The sequence below is a fragment of the Rattus norvegicus genome, chromosome 1 (genome assembly GCF_021556685.1).
Source record: "Rattus norvegicus strain SHRSP/BbbUtx chromosome 1, alternate assembly SHRSP_T2T, whole genome shotgun sequence".
Lineage (NCBI taxonomy): Eukaryota > Metazoa > Chordata > Mammalia > Rodentia > Muridae > Rattus > Rattus norvegicus.
Window position 1 is genome coordinate 57719852 of NC_141534.1, and position 16935 is coordinate 57736786.

Sequence of the window (16935 nt, forward strand, 5' to 3'; positions counted from 1 at the left end):
AGGGCACCCTGTGGTTTTTCCCTGGGAGAGCTTGCAGCTCCATCCGCCAACCCCACCTCAGAATGCCCTCCAAAGTTCCACACTGCCTATGAAGCTGGTGTACATCCTCACCACAGCCAGGTGCTTGGGACCACACAAGTGACCAGAGGTTCAGAGTGGAGACATATACCCAGGCCCCTAACATTTGCCCTGTAGTCCTCCCTCAAGTCAGGAGGCCTCACATGGGAAGGAAGTAACAGGGCAATCCAAGGAGGACGTTTACAGAATGCAACCAACAAACACAGATAAGGACAGCACGGTGCATTATTGTTTTCTGAGCCTTCCAAGAAACACAAGATAATCCAGTTCAATTCCAATTCCAGATAAGAACAGTTAGAAGGCATACTTAAGGGATGTCCTGTTTTGTTTTGTTTTGTTGTAAAAGTATGTCTGGCCTGGCTTATCCTGGATCCAACTATCCCTAAACCAGCTCCCAGGAAAGAGCTGGGATCCTGGCATCCTATTTGGTCCTCTGGAGACAGTCCACACTCCACCAACACAGGAGGTCATGTCTTTTTTTTTTTTTTTTTAATTAACAGTACGTTTGGAAGTGGATAAGGCAGTATGTCTGTATGGTTGCTAGCATTTTCCCAGGATCAAGAAGCCACCTTGGTTGTTTTAAGATCTTCTGACCCATTGCAGTACATTGAGCTCCATAGAGACAGCGCCGGGGCAAGCGGGAGCCGGATGGGCCCTGGGTGACTCTGCCTCTTGGAGGAAAAGCAACTAAACGTGGGCAAAGGCGATCCTAAGAAGCCGAGAGGCAAAATGTCCTCACATGCATTCTTTGTGCAAACCTGCCGGGAGGAGCACAAGAAGAAGCACCCGGATGCTTCTGTCAACTTCTCAGAGTTCTCCAAGAAGCGCTCAGAGAGGTGGAAGACCATGTCTGCTAAAGAAGAGGGGAAATTTGAGGATATGGCAAAGGCTGACAAGGCTCGTTATGAAAGAGAAATGAAAACCTACATCCCCCCCAAAGGGGAGACCAAAAAGAAGTTCAAGGACCCCAATGCCCCCAAGAGGCCTCCTTCGGCCTTCTTGTTTTGTTCTGAGTACCGCCCAAAAATCGAGCATCCTGGCTTATCCATTGGTGATGTTGCGAAGAAACTAGGAGAGATGTGGAACAGCACTGCCTGGATGACAAGCAGCCGTATGGGAAGATGGCCGCCAAGCTGAAGGAGAAGTACGAAAAGGATACAGCTGCCTACACAGCTAAAGGAAAACCTGATGCAGCGAAAAAGGGGGTGGTCAAGGCTGAGAAGAGCAAGAAAAAGAAGGAAGAGGAAGATGATGAGGAGGACGAGGAAGAGGAAGGCAAAGATGAAGAAGATGATGAATAAGTTGGTTTTAGTGCAGTTTTTTTCTTGTCTGTAAAGCATTTAACCCCTTGTACACAACTCAGTCCTTTTAAAGAAAAAAATTGAAATGTAAGGCTGTGTGAGATTTGTTTTTAAACTGTACAGTGTCTTTTTTGTATAGTTAACACACTCCCGAATGTTTCTTTAGATAGCCCTGTCCTGGTGGTATTCTCAATAGCCACTAACCTTGCCTGGTACAGTCTAGGGGTTGTAAATTGGCATGGAAACTAAAGCAGGTTCTTGTTGGTACACAGCACAAATTAGTTATATATGGGGACAGTAGTTTGGTTTTTGGTCTTCTTCTTCCTCTTCTTCTTCTTCCTCTCTTCTTCTTCTTCTTCTTCTTCTTCTTCTTCTTCTTCTTCTTCTTCTTCTTCTTCTTCTTCTTCTTCTTCTTCTTCTTCTTCTTTCCATCTTCAGGTATCTCTGATGCAGCTTATAGGACAATAACTGTTGTTCTGTTAACTGAATATTACTCTGTAATTGCAAAAGAAAAAATGGCAGCTGTTTTGTTGACATTCTGAATGCTTCTAAGTAAATACAATTTTTTTTTTATTAAAAAAAAAAAAAAAGATCTTCTGAGCCCTGTCCTCCCCGGCCATAGGCACCATCCCTGGGGTTTTATCACGATCTTCTTACAAACGGCAGACCTGGCTCAGTTGGACAGTCAAATAATCTCACTACTCACTACTTGTAAGACTTAAATGTCTAAGGCCAAATATGGTCAAGGACTTGAGTTTAGGAAGGATTCGCTGTTCATAAAGGTGTATAAAAACCACCTTTTGTTAGAACCAAATGATGGAAGCATGCTTTTTTTTAAAATTGATATTTATTTTTTAAGATCGAGTCTTGCTAGGTAGCCCAGGTTGGCCTTGTGTCAGACATTCCTGGCTCCTGGATTGTTTAGATGGCTCCATCAGACTGGATTCTCTAGAAGCCTCCATCAGACTACTTTATCATTGTATTTCCCAGTTTGCTGAGGGTAAGCGGCAGTCTCTGGCCTGCTGTGGCATATGCCACCACTGCATTTTAAACTTTTAAATTTCTTTAAATATTCCCATCAAGGCCTTGTGGCCTCTGAGATTGATTTACTGTTTGCCCAATTATCTAAACCTCTCTACATTCCTTCCTGGTTTAATATTGCTATGAAAAGACAATGTGTAGAAGTAAAAAGGAGGGGGCTGGAGAGATGGCTCAGCAGTTAAGAGCACTGACTGCTCTTCCAGAGGTCCTGAGTTCAAATCCCAGCAACCACATGGTGGCTCACAACCATCTGTAATGAGATCCGATGCCCTCTTCTGGTGTGTCTGAAGACAGCTACAGTGTACTCATATATAATAAATAAATAAAAAAAAAGAAGTAAAAAGGATATACTATTTACAGGCATAAAGCTTTCTTTGACCTTACCAAGGGTTATGCAATTCATTTGCATTTGGTTAGATGGTATGCAGATCTGTTACTCTGATATGTGAAAGTTCATCTATCTCAGATGGTTATATTCTTCAGTTATAATCATCCGATGAAGTAAATGTTCCCTATAAGTTCAAGGTCCAGAAACAAAGTGTTTAAGTTTAGGCATTGGCTGTTTTCTTCCACTAGAAGTCCTGGGTTGTTTTTCTGTGACTTCCCTGAACTGCAGTTCAGGGCTGATCTGCAGCCTGCTGGAAAAAGCAAGGTTGAACACCTGCCTGCAGCTGGGAGCTCAGGGCTTTCAGCCTGCATGGCTCAGGATTTCCCACAGCTTGCTCCTGTGAGAGCATATTCTGAACACCTGCTTCTCTTGGTCTGGTTCTGCAGGTTCCAGGATAACACTCAGGTGCCGACCTGCCAGTCAAAGCAAAACACTGGTTTGAGCTTTTGTGTGCATGTGTTTGGACTGTACACTATCCCTGGTTAGCCTAGAACTCACTATTCAGAGTAGGATGGCCACCTGGTGAGAGAGAACTCAGAGTAAAGGCCTAGGTCACCATGCCTAGCCAAAATTTTATTAAGAAAGAATTCAAATGGGGCTGGGGATTTAGCTCAGTGGTAGAGCGCTTACCTAGGAAGCTCAAGGCCCTGGGTTCGGTCCCCAGCTCCGAAAAAAAGAACCAAAAAAAAAAAAAAAAAAAAAAGAAAGAATTCAAATATCAAAATCATCATCAAATATATCAGTCCTCCATGTCCTCACTTTCGTGGGGAGTGTGTGTTGCTTTAAAAACCATTTCCAGCTGGACGGTGGTGGCAGACTTTTAATCCCAGCACATGGGAGCCAGAGGCAGGCAGAGATTCGAGGCCAGCCTGGTCTGCAGAATGAGTTCCAGGACAACCAGGGCTACACAGGAAAAACCCTGTCTCAGACAAACGTAAAAACAAACAAGTTAAAAAAAATAAACGAATGAAACATGAAAACCATTTCTTATCCTGAGAATTAAAATATAACTTCAGGTGTTAATTTTGAACGTCTATAACAATGGTGTTTGTTTTTTTTTCCAGGTCTCTTCAAAATGTATTTGTTACATGGGGAATAGAAAGGAAGATGGAACAAAATCATTGATTAAAGGGACACAAAGACATGAACAATTACAAATTTTGGACATGTTAAAGAACATGGGTTAGGTGGCAAACAGGCAAAATAAAAAAAAAAAATCATGGCGTTTATGAAACCTGATAGCCTGGGGCTCTGGGCAAGCTCGCCCTCATGACAGCTTCAGTCTTGCCAGCCTTTGTCCGGCTTGGCTGAGCTGCTTCAGTTAGTGGAATGCTCACCGCAAACCTCTGCCTGGCTGAGTTGATATCTGCTGTGATGTCCGCTACTCTTTAGGTATCAGGGCTGCGGTGGGAGTTCAGACTCCAAGGCCCTGGCTCCAGTCTGTTATTCCCATGGGGGTTTGTCTGACACTGCTGGATGATTTGAGACACTACTCTGGGAAAGGGGCTCCAGGGACCTGTAGTTTGTGCTCCGTTTCCATCCACACAGAAGAAGTGGGACCATGTGGCTCCTGTTGACACTGAGGGTCCCTGAGCCAGCACTGAAAGTTGCTCAACTGTAGTAAATCTGCCTGTCTCTGGGGCAATGCAGAGAGAAAACCTGAGGTGATTGACAGAGCAAATTGGATCCCCACTCTCCAATTCTTTCCTCATTTGCAAATATATTAGTAAGAACCTGCTGTGGGCCACTGCCAGGAAGCCAGCAGCCTAACAAAGACCATGCCACCCCTTAAGACAATAAATGTAGAGGGTGCTGGCTCCCCAGCTACTGGCTTGGCAGGATTTTACCCAGTTGTGGAGAAAATAAATCCAGGATAAAGAGCCAAGATCTACACAGAGAGCTCCTGCCCACTGGGACAGGACAAGATGCTACTGACCTGGTTTGAGGTAACACCAGACTCCCAGCTTTCCCAGTTAAGAGTGACACAGAATTGTGCTGAGGAGTCATGTAGGAGAGACATCTGTGAACCCCTCTCTACTCTCTGTCAAGATTTCAGACTCAAACAGGATATAGTAACATAACTTCCTTAGTGTGGTTTCTAAACAGTAGTAGTGACTCCTTAGTCATCAGTAGACTGGGAGAGAGTAGTGTTCATGAACAGTTTCTGTGTCCACAACTGTTATGGCACCAACTAGTTACAGGAGACCATACCAGGTCACCTGAGCACTCAGGAGGGGACCTCTTCTACCCCATCTCTCACTCTCAGAATTGTCTCAAGAGAAACAGAGCATTTGAAAAGCATTTCTCATAAATTGTGGCATTACCTGCTTTCCCTGAGGGTCTCTGGGGTCCAGAGCTAGGCTGAGCTCACACATAGGTGGCAGTCAATAGGCCCAAAGCCAGCTGCTGGGACCTTAGCACCACGGTGAGTTTCTTAGAGTCCATAGCAGCCTTACTCTGGGGTCCCATCAGATAGCAGACACCTACACTCCTTCCTCCCAACCCCACTGGAGGAATTTCTCCTGAAGAAACTTGGAAAGAAAGACCTATTGGTGTACTGGGCTCCAATCCCAAGTCAGCTCTTTGTAGCCTTTGGTTGGGTTTCCTCTCACAAGGACACATGAAGTGTTGCTCAGAATGCTGGGAATGTTCTTGACATGAGCACCTTTTACCAGCTCTGAGTGTGAACTCTCCTTAACCCTTTCTTGCTCAGCTACGAAAATATCAGCTCCCTGCCCCTAGAGAACGAGGCATGGAAGGGAACTTCCCTGACTTAGTAAAGGATTCCTCCAGGAAGCCAAAGCTGCAGACCTAATGCTGAGGAAACCGTGAGCTCTGATTCCAAAGGAGTCGGAACTTATCAAGCTTCACTGGGCGCTCATGTAGTTTTATTCATAATCAAAAGTAACCCTGACGTTCTTCAGACAAATAAGCAAAACTGTGGTACGCCAAACCATGGGATATCATTGGATACTAAAAAGCAATGATCTCTCAAGGCATGACAGGAAATAAAAATCTCCCACGGTGAAAGAAGCAATCTTAACTTTAGCTATACAGTGTTTGGGCCTTAGTGAGGCCAGTGACTATCTGCTATTACATGGGAGGGAGTACCATGGCTCGGTTCTGCAAAAGCGTAGGTGTTGAAGGCATGGTCCTTGGCTTGGTGCTATGATGAGTCAGGCCTGGTGGGGAAAAGTTTGAGATTTGGCAGTGTGGAATGACTGAGGAATATTAGGACTTTAGGTTCTTGTCCGTGTCTTTGCTCCTGATGGGAGTAAGGTAAACAAACTTCCTCTGATACGTGGCCCCACCACAAGATGCCACCTTTGCAAAAACCATAGCTATCATCTTGAAGGAAATAAGAGATAGTTTGTTCTGGAGCTGTTTTGAGTGACCATAGTTCAGGAACACAGAATTAGGTGACTCCAAATTCCAACTTTCAACATGGAAGCAGTCTCATCAAGTCTTACAGTTTTACAAAAAAAAAAAAAAAATCATGAAAAAGATAGTCATAAATCAAGGCGACTTTAAAAATACATTGGTGGGGACATCAGTGAGGTGGTAACAGCAAGACGGGGAAGCTTTTCTGTTGGCCCAAAATGCTATGTGATGTCAGTCTTAGCTGTGGGGTTGGTGGAAGCTAGTAGTCTGTTAATAGATTTCAAAAGGTTCTTTTTTTTTTTTTTTTAAATCTATTAGGCATAGGCTTTTTAGATCTTACACAGAAGTGGACAAGAAATGGTTGGCTGTTCCAGAGAGCTAAAGCTAGCCCAAGATACAGTGGTTGGCCTCTGGACCTGCAACATTCTAGTTCTGCCACAGTACTCTAAGCTTTAATCCATCAAGCAGTCTCTGCAGACACAGCTTCTTCTCATGAGTTCCTGTTCACAGCCCTCAATCAGCTGGGGACTCAAATCTCTAACCCTATGAGCCCAAGGAACCCTTTTCTTCCTTCCTAATATGATAATTGCAGGTAGTTTGTTACTGTTCAGGGCAGTGAGAATTTGCATATGCATAGACAAGTCTTTGTGCTCGCGAGAGACACCACGGGGAAACCCTAAGCAAATGTGGACTGTGGGTGGATGCTCATTGCGCAGCAAGTGTACTAATTGGTTAGATTGTATTAGATTGGTTCTAATGCTTTGATTCAGTCAGGAATCTGCACATCCAAACATTAAGGGTCCTTGTCCCCACTAGTTTTTTTTATCAATCAATAGAGATGCCAGCAGCCAGTGGTTGGACAAAGGAACCCGGGGCAGGACCCTGAGAGTTGCAAGGGCTAGAATGGAGTTCGGAGGAGATGTGGGATCGCCATGACTCAGAAGGACGGGACGCAGGAGCTGCAGGAGAAAAAGCCAACCAGCCATGTGAGAATCCAACGGGGTAGCCACCGGCCACTTCCCCAACTGGACTTGTGGTGGGGCACAGGGAAGGTTTATGAGTGCCTAACCTTTGAGATAGCAAAGGTATTTCAAAAATAAACAAGGGGGGGCTGGGGATTTAGCTCAGTGGTAGGGCGCTTGCCTAGGAAGCGCAAGGCCCTGGGTTCGGTCCCCAGCTCCGAAAAAAAGAACCAAAAGAAAAATAAACAAGGTTGTGTGTGTGTGTGTGTGTGTGTGTGTGTGTGTGTGTTTCATTCTAGAATTCAAAGATTCCCTGGGGTGGGCAGCGGAAAGCTCCACCCACCAGGAACATAAAATGTTATAGCAAAAACTCGCCGCTACAACTGGGACGTTTGGGAAATGTCTTGGCTTTGCCTGAAGGAGTAGGTCCATGGGAAATTTCTACATCCTCCTCTCAAGTTTCTTTGGGAGACTAAAAGTGCTCCAAGAGAACGAAGTCATTTTAAAAGAGCACAGCCCAAGAGATGGCTTATTGGCTCTAGGCATATGCTGCCAAGCTTAACAGCCTGAGCTCAATCCCTTGGTCGTGGAAAGAGAGAATGGACTCCCACAGGTTGCCCTCTGACGTCATACACGTCATGGCACACATACACGAGTGCATGTAATTTGCTGGATGAGTAAGTATAATTAAAAACATATTTAGTGATAGCTGCCATTTACTGGGGACTATTTTGTGACAGACACAGGAACAGAAGTATATTGTCTCAAATCATATCCAATTAAATATGAAGTCTGAGTGTATTTTAGAGACTGGGAAACTGAGGGGCATTTGTGTCTGAGTGTAGCTGTGTCTCAACCCTCTCTCCGTGTAGAGAAGTCCTTCCTCTGTCTCGGCTGAGCCGTCCTTCATGTGGCCTGTCATTCCTCTTCCCTACTAGAGATCGGACAGGCAATACCCAGAAAGACCACTGTAGAGACTGTCCCAGGGGGGCTGTGTTGACTCTCTGCCATGTAGAACAAGGGGACAAAGCCAAAGTGGAAGAGAGGCAGGACAGGACACACAGCTTTCCTCAGTGGCTCTCCCGTGGCACGGTGTGTCTGAAAGAAACAGCTCACCAGTTTTACAACCCAGCACACGAACTCATGAGTTCAACTTTACCTCATTTGCTTGCCTGTCAGCCCCTCTACCTGCTCAATCCCACAGTCCTTCCTCCTGGGCAGACCATTCTGTCTCACCCTGGTTACCTTGTCATTCGTTCTAGGAGCTGCTCCCACATTTGTCCACCTGTGTGGGGAACTCCGGCTTGGAAACTGTCCCCAGGCTGTTGAGCAAACACAGCTCAGGGCGGGGATTCCCGTTGCATTCCCTGAGCAAGGAAGGAAATCCTGTGTGGACACACAAGCCTTCCTTAAACCTCTGACCCATATCCAGCCCCACTGTTTGATCCTCTTCCTCTGAAGTAAGGCATTTTTCAAAGAATACGACGAGGAATTGATACAAGAATTTTCCATGCTCCACAGTGAACTCGGCCTCTCTCTCGGTGTTTGCACAAGTGTGGGCTTTCTGGCCAAACAGCTCATTTTAGACAAAGGCCTAAATTCATCCAAAGAGGCTGACATTCAACCTACTCCACTCTATCTTTTTGAACTCTACTGTGTCCTGGACTCAGATTTGACATTGTGCAACTTCCTGACAGTGTCTGGCCATTATCCTGGAGGGAAAAGGCTATTTAAGTCCCTACTCACAGCCATACCCATTAGCCACAACAAAAACAGGCCTTTCAGTGCCCAGGATGGTGCCCTGAACTTGCAATGCCCTTGTGATCTGGGTTAAATTACAGTGCTTTCAAAGCTACTCCCCAGTGAGCTTGCAAAATGTGGAGCCTGCTGACTCCGCCCTCTTCTATGGTTCACAGCGGCAGCTCCAATCCACTTGGATGAAAGCTGAGTGAATGCCAAGGGTGTGACCCAGTGCCTGGGGCCTTAGACCTAGAGGCAGTCTCCATAGAGCCCAACACCGCAAGGCTGTGGAAGATCCAATGGCGTTGGCGGAGACCTGAGCTACACTGAACCTTGAGGTGTCTGGAGCCGTCCAACTCCCCTCAGGACACAGCATGCAGAGATGGAGCTCCTAGAGGTTGCTCCAGGGCCCTCTGTCCAACACATATACCCGTGAAGCTAGTGAACAGGACGTCCTCATTTCACATGTAAGAGAACCCCAGAGAGTTTCTGTAAATTCCTTGGGATTCCAAAAGAGTGAGACAGCAGTTTACACCTTCTGCTGGCATCCAGCCCAGCCATGATGTCAGGGTCTGAAGAGACAAAAAAGTACCGTGAAAAACTCCTCAGAGCCCTCCTGGTTGACCCCTGGCTGCTCTGATCTCATGTCTACGAGCCCCTCCTGGGCAGACCCTGCTCTCAGTCCTACAGAGCCCTGGAACTGCCTACAAAGCAAAGGCCTGCCTGCAGCAGGCAAAGCAGGCTTTCTCCTGCTCAGGTGTCATCTGGTTACTCATCTCCCCTCTGATGTTAGACGTGAATGTGCCGTCCTCCACGTCTGCCCAGAAGGCAACTGGAAGTCCATGCTTCTTGGCTAAAAGAGCCCATCCTGGAGAAAGTCCAATGCACCAAGCACATAGGAGACAAAGTGAGGTGGGCTCCTTGAATCCTGGCTTGGGGTCTCACTGGGGAAGCTAGATTGTCCCCGTGCTGGGTACCAGACACAGATGGAGGTCAGAGCTGAGCTGGCAGCTATGCTAAGGACCTTCTCCACCAACGCTTGCTGCTGCACAGATGGAGGGTCCATGGGTTGTGTTTGTTTTAAGACTTAATTATTTATGTATATCAGTACATTGTCACTGTCTTCAGACACACAAAAGGGTATTGGATCCCATTACAGATGGTTGTGAGCCATGCCATGGTGGCTGGGACCTGATCTCAGGACCTCTGGAAGAAGAGCAGTCAGTGCTCTCAACCGCTGAGCCCCACCATCAACCATCTTTCTAGCCCCTGAGAATCTGTGTTTTAAACTGAGCAAATATTCTTCCCCTACTATTCCTCTGAAAAGATGGGCGACCTGAAGAGGCCCTCATACTTCTCTAGGGATTGAGTGGTGTGGGTGGCCCAAAGCCACTACTCAAACCAAGAAAGACTGTTGCCAGCATAGTCTGGGGAGGCAAGGATGTAAAAGCTCCCCACAGCCACGCCAAGAAAGGTCATTTGTAACTTGAATTGAAAAGGGAATTGTGGGTTCTGCCTGAACAGATACCACAGCTGTTACATGGACCCCATGGTCCTCCCAGCAACCCATTCTATATCAGTAAAGAGGACAAGGTGGAATGCAGTGCCTCGGAGTGGTACCCACAATATCTGCACTGCTTTGGCCAGATATTCATCTGGGGCGAGATGGATTCATTGCAAAGATTAAGGAGACTGCTACCTTCTGTACGATATACCATGCCAGCAAGTCTGCCTGCCTTGCTTTGTTTCAAGCCCCTCTGGTCAGCAGAACACCTATCCTGCCACGCTGACCAGAACAGCAGACGCCATTAAGTCAGAGCAGCAACACTATAGTTTGCGTTACTAATCAGCAGCGTCATCTCACAAGGTATAATTATGTTTGTGTGTGTAGAGGTGATATATATATACATGTTCATGTATGTTTGCATGTGCCTATGTGTGCATGCATGTGTACGGTCCAGAGGTTAAAATGGTTAGTCACTGTATACCTTATTGTTTGAGATAGAGTCTCTCACTGAACCTGGATTTTACCAAGGAAACTAGGATGGCTAGCTAGTGAGCTCTAGCTGTCTCCATTCCCTATGCCCCACAGCCAGCTTTTGGGTCACACACACACACACACACACACACACACACACACACACCCCACATAGCCATGCCTGGCTTTTACATGGATACTGGGAATCTAAACTCAGGGCCTCATTCGAGCACAGCAAGTACTTTACTGACTGAGCCATCAACCTAGCCCCTAAAAAAATCGATTGTTTGAATAGATTTTTCAAAATAAAATGTCCTGCCAGGAAAGTCTCCTCTGTCTAAGACACTGTCTGCCAGTGAATGAAGGGACCACAGCGACTGCTGGTAGCTGTTTGGTTCCCAAGTTTTGATGCCAATTCTCCTTGGGTTCTCCTAGCTACGCTTTCCTTGGAAGCCGCCAGGCTGTCCCTCTCTCGGGTCACCCTGAAAGGCATCTCCACGCTTGGGAGACGTTGGGAAAATACCTACCAGCACAAATGCTCAAGATCTTACAAAGTGTGGAGAGATTTTCCAATAACACACCCCCGTTTTCGTAAATGGTGGTACCTTCATAAGACGGAATTGCCATGCAGTACTTAAGCCTTGCACTGCAAAACAATACTCATTGCATATATCCTTTTTGGTATGTATTAATTATAAATATGTCGACATGGAATATACACTATAATCACAATTCTGAAGAAGGTATATTAGCAAGGAGCAGGAACCCAGGGATGACAATTGAAGTCATATTGGTTCATTTCCTTCATACACTTTTGTACACATTAAACATTTTTTTCTGCAACAAATTTGCATCCTAGAAGAATGGGGGTGATGAGTGCATGACAGGAGAAGCAGAACCTATTGAGCTATTTGCTGGTCCATGCTCACCCGGCTCTTTGGGTGTGAGCAACAGCCTCATATCTGGTATGTGAAGGACTGGCCTAGCCTGTATGTCACAGTTCGTGTACCTTGCTGCAGTTCTTCTCCTAAAGTCTATCTGTGAATCATGCTACCCAAGAGCTCATGAGAGGCTGGCAGCCCACAGCTGTGCTGCCTGTCCACCGCTGAAAGGGCTCCTGCCTTCCACAGGAGAAAAGTGGCCCAAGCTGAAGACAAGACGAAAAAGAAAAGGAGTCAAGCACTTCCCCATTTTCTCTCTTTGATTTATGTATCCTCCATGCAAGATAAACACAGAGGTCCTGCATGTTCCTTGGATTATCACTCTCCTGTATATCAACTCCAAACTCTATTACATCTTTGCAATCAAACCTTCCTCTGCTCTGTCCTCACAGCTCAGGCCTCTATGCGGATGCCCCACCCTGTCTAGCTCTCCACCTTAGGCTTCTCTGGTGCCCAGTGATGCTGTTGTTTATCGTTGCCATCTGTTACTTTGTTACTAAATGGTGTCCTACTGCTCCGAGCACCATGCTATTGGTAACTCACTTCCTGATTACTGGACATTTTGTTTCCCATTTGGGAATGTTTCCAGTTTGCTCTGCCTTGTAAATTCCAGAACAAGCCTTTGAGTGGATGCAGATTTCTCTGTCTCCTTGGGAGAAGGGGGGAATCGTTAGATCATAGGGAGGATGTATGTTGGGTTTTGGGGGACCTTTGGTTTGGGGAGATAGGAGTTGAACATGAGGCTTTGTGTGTGCTACGTGTTAGGCTGGAACCCCTGCTTGCCCCTGAGTTTCTTCCCTTACCCCCAACCCCTCCCTCACAAAGAAAACTCCAGGCTAACAGGCCATCCCTCCTCATCTCCAAGTTTCGAGCAATCCACCCTAGAGTGCCCACCCAGGGTCTCAGTTTTTGACCACATATGGGCACAATCCCAGCTCCTAGCTAAGTTATTAGTCCTCACCTAAGCTCTATAAAACCCCCTTGCTTTAGCCTGGATGTGTGACTTCACCTCTACCTGTGAGATCAGAGAACCCACAGAGAGCTGCCTCCTAATAAACCTGCCTTTATCTATGTTTGACTGAAGCTACAAAGAGTTTTCCCAAGCAGCTGCTGCATGCAGGCTCTCATCAATGTGACTATCATCCTAACGATGCTTGCCTCAGCTTTAATGGGTACCTCTGTGTTGACAGGAGATGCCAAGTGTCTTTTGTCTTCTTGGCTTGCTGTATGGTGTCCACGGCCTGTCTTGTAATGTGATTGATTTGGAGTTCTTCGGCCTGGATCCAAGTCTTGCAGTCGTGTGTGCTGAAGAGCTTTCCTCTCAGTCTTGCCTTGCCTCTTAATCTTCTTAATCTTTTGAGGTGAAAACAATGTTCATTTTCCATGAAGTTCAAAATCTATTTATCACCCCCCTCACACACACCTCTTGTCACCCAGTTGTACCCTATGTGTCAAGGTGAATAACACCAGAGATAGTTACATGCCTGGTTTACAAGGATAACCCCTACACCTAGAAAAGTGCTCAGAAAATTGTTTTTTTTTTTCTTTCTTTCTTTCCACTTGTTAAGTAAGTAAATGAATGAAAGAAGGCTGAATGAGCAGATGCTGGGATGTGTGGATGACTTAGTAACTAAATGAATGAGACATTATGTGGGTGAAATGCAAATGTAAAAGAATAGATTCCAATCGTGTGTGTGTGTGTGTGTGTGTGTGTGTGTGTGTGTGTGTGTGTGTGTGCGTGCGCGCGCGCATGCTGCTGGGGTGGGCACAGTAGAAAAGCAGAAGAAGAGCAGATTCCAGAGGCTCTGCACAACCCCTTGGCTTTGCAATGCCCACATTCCTAATATTTTTGTTATTCCATTTGTTTCTTTATGACAAAAAAAAGGTCAAATGTGTTTATATTCATCCATAGCAAGAAAACACGGGCTACTTCCTTGTCTCGCTGCTAAAGAGTCAAAGAGTTGGCTCACTCTCCATTGCCTCTAGGGAGTCACTAACAAAATATTTGCTTCCTAGCTTCTTGACCTTGGCTCCGTTAGGACAGAGGCCTTGGGTCCATGGGGAGGAGTGCTTCCACCAGGGAGCAATGACAACAATGACTTCATTGAGCTGGAAGCTAAGATGTCATCTGGCTGCTCAGGGGTCCTCACGCATCTGAGTCAACAGGCAGAGAATGGGGGGACTGTGCTGGCTGTGAAATGATGAGGGTGGTGCCAGAGAAAGTTGGGATGCTTCTCCAGTATGACCAGGAAAAGTGAGCCTGGAATACAGCAGCTCCCTGCAGACAGCTCTTGCTACTACCATGTCTTGAGTTATAGATTATTGAAAAGCTAGACTTTAATTCAGTAGTGTAGCCAATGGCCTAGATACTTTAGAAATTTAACAGACAGCCAAGAAAGGTGCCTGATGAGAGCACAGGGAGCAACATGGTAGACTGCAGAAGAGAGGACGTCTTCTACTTATACCAGGAAGAGGGTGTTACCTCAACAAATCTATCATTAGTTCAAAACATTGGAAGTCAAAAAATACATTTATCTCAATGGTAGGGTACTTGCCTCTAGTATGTATGAGGGCCAATATTCAATACCAACATCAAAATAAATAATGAATAATTCACAAAGGTGACTAGGAAGCTGAATCATAGATCTTAGAAGGCTGAGGGAGGAGGATTGTGATTTTACTAAGTAGCCTGAGCTACTTAGTGTTACTGTGTGTGGAGATCAGGCTGTGCCCTGCTCTAAATTAGTTCATGTGCATAATGTACTCAGGGGCTTTCTGACTGAGTTGCAGCTAGGTGGCTGACTCCATTTAACATAGTAGTACACAATGACTGCATCTCATGGTGTACTGTGCACTGCCTGTCCAAGCACCAGCTATTATGAAGCACAGACTGACAAATAATATTCCTATCATTTAAAAGGGTACCACCCTATAAACTTATCACAGCTAGCCTGGGAACATATGAATATATGATATATTAAAATTATATCAGAAAAGTCAGGTCCAAGAAATTATCAAACACACCAAACCAACAACGGCTGTGACACCCTCACTTGGACCCAACTAAGAAAAACCCCCCAGCACTGGTGGTGACCTAGGTCTATCTCACCACCTGGTGTGTGTCTGCTCAGTGTGGTTTCTGTGATTCATGTGGTCCACTTGAACTGTCAAGATTGGCAATTAAAGGAGATTGCAACTTATAAATTACAACACCAGAAACCAACATAGCACATGAATTTATTGTAAATTCAATAAATTCTGACATTGGAGAAGAACACAAATGCTTCTAAGTCTCCTGGCACAGAACAGTCATAAGACTTTGTCTCAATAATCACAATAAGATAATAACACGCCTAACACACTGAGCATCAGGCTTAGCAACAACATGTTGGCTCTTCCTTTGTATCCATGCATGGCTGGCCACTGCACTGCAAAGCATGATAGGAAGATACCATAGCAATTATTCCCAGGCTTAGGAAAGGTCCTAAGACTCAAAGTGCAATTTCCACTGACCATCGAATGAAAATGGGGACATGAAGTTTTCAATGTATGGCTGAGGAGATTTTTAACATAGATATGAGGAAGCAAACAGCCAGAGGCATCTGGAACAGTCCAAATGGAATACGGCCAGCAGAATAGACCAGGCCATGGAAGGAGAGAAGAGAGGGGGACATAAGAGGGGACTAGGAGAAGGAGAACCAAGAGAATGAGGAGCTAGAGGCCACAAGAAAACCAAGAGAGCATGTAGCCAAAATGGCTGAGATATATAGAAATCAGAAGCTAGGGAAAGGGAAGCAAAGTTCAGTGGATGGAGGGCAGACTGCAGGGGTAAGAAGTCCTGAGAGGAGCCAGGACTCTATTTCAGGTACTTGAGATGCTGACAGAGCCTGGCCCCAGTGTCCTCTTTGATATCTTAATAGGCACCTCAGTTAGCCATTTGTCCTGGCTAACTTAACCACTTTCACACCAATCAAAAGTTGACTGGTCATGAGTCGGTGTAAGTCATGCACAATCTGTAGCTATAAATACTGATTTGAACCCCAAGACCAGTTAGTTATACTTGTGGGACTGCACTGTCATGGGACTTCTTCCTGATTTTGTTCTTAATGTTGGTATCTACACCACTCTTCATCTTTCCTGAGATGAATTGACAGCAAGCAACTATTGATGACAGTTTGTGACACACAGGCTGTCAAAGGGAAGAGCGACTCTCAGTCAATGTTTGGTGTGCTCCTAGAAGGAATGGTTAACTGTGTGTTTGGTTATAAATGATAGAACCATTGGGGACAGAAGAATGGCTTTGTCATTGATGTTGACTTGTCAAGGGCAGGCTGTGAGAGCTAGTTCATGTGTCATCTAGGTTGGGTTCAGCTCCTATCACTTGGGCAGACACTCTATAGATGCAGCCAACATTGGGAAAGCAACTACTTCAAATAACATCCATCATCATTGAGCTTTGGTGAGGTGCTTGGATCATCAGTTGAAGACATTCAAGCATGGACAGTTCCCAAGTAATAATGTCCTCCATCAACAGTTGTTCCACATTGTGACAATGGTCCAGCCTATCCTGTCTGGTGGCTTGCCCTGTAGAACTGCCCATCCCCAACACCACATAAACTAATTTCTTGCACTGTATCATGTCATATATGTCTACTGCCTCCTTTTCTCTGATTGTTGATCAACATGATTTTGTTTCCAGAAATGCAGGAAAACCAAAATGGCTAAAAGCTGAGAACAAAGGAAAGAGGGGGGGAACTGATCTTGTGTCACAGCTGCAAAACCATCTGTGAGCAGAAGGGCTCTGCAGCACGGGGTTCAGCCATGCCTCAGTTGCCCTATTACTGAGTATGGGGATCAACAGCATGGAGTCCTATGGACCTGAACTTGAACTTCAGCTCCGAGGACTGAAGAGTAAAGCATCTCTGGGTGGGAACATTGTTGTGGAAATCACAGCACAATGGTCACAATGTCTCTGGCAGGTGAGAACTCCTCGGACTGAGCTCTCTTAACTCCAGAGGCTGTCTACTCTCCATGAGAAGTAGCAGAAGACTCGTGAGTTGTCACCCACAGTTAGACCTCTGTCTTCAGGAGAGTTTGCTACAGCAATCATAGCTTCTGCCTGAAC

General features: G+C 45.7%; 1 pseudogene; it reads left to right on the top strand.

The window, feature by feature from the left end:
• The first annotated feature begins 777 nt into the window (after positions 1 to 777).
• LOC108348481 (high mobility group protein B1 pseudogene) lies at positions 778 to 1379 on the top strand (annotated as a pseudogene).
• Positions 1380 to 16935: the final 15556 nt, after the last annotated feature.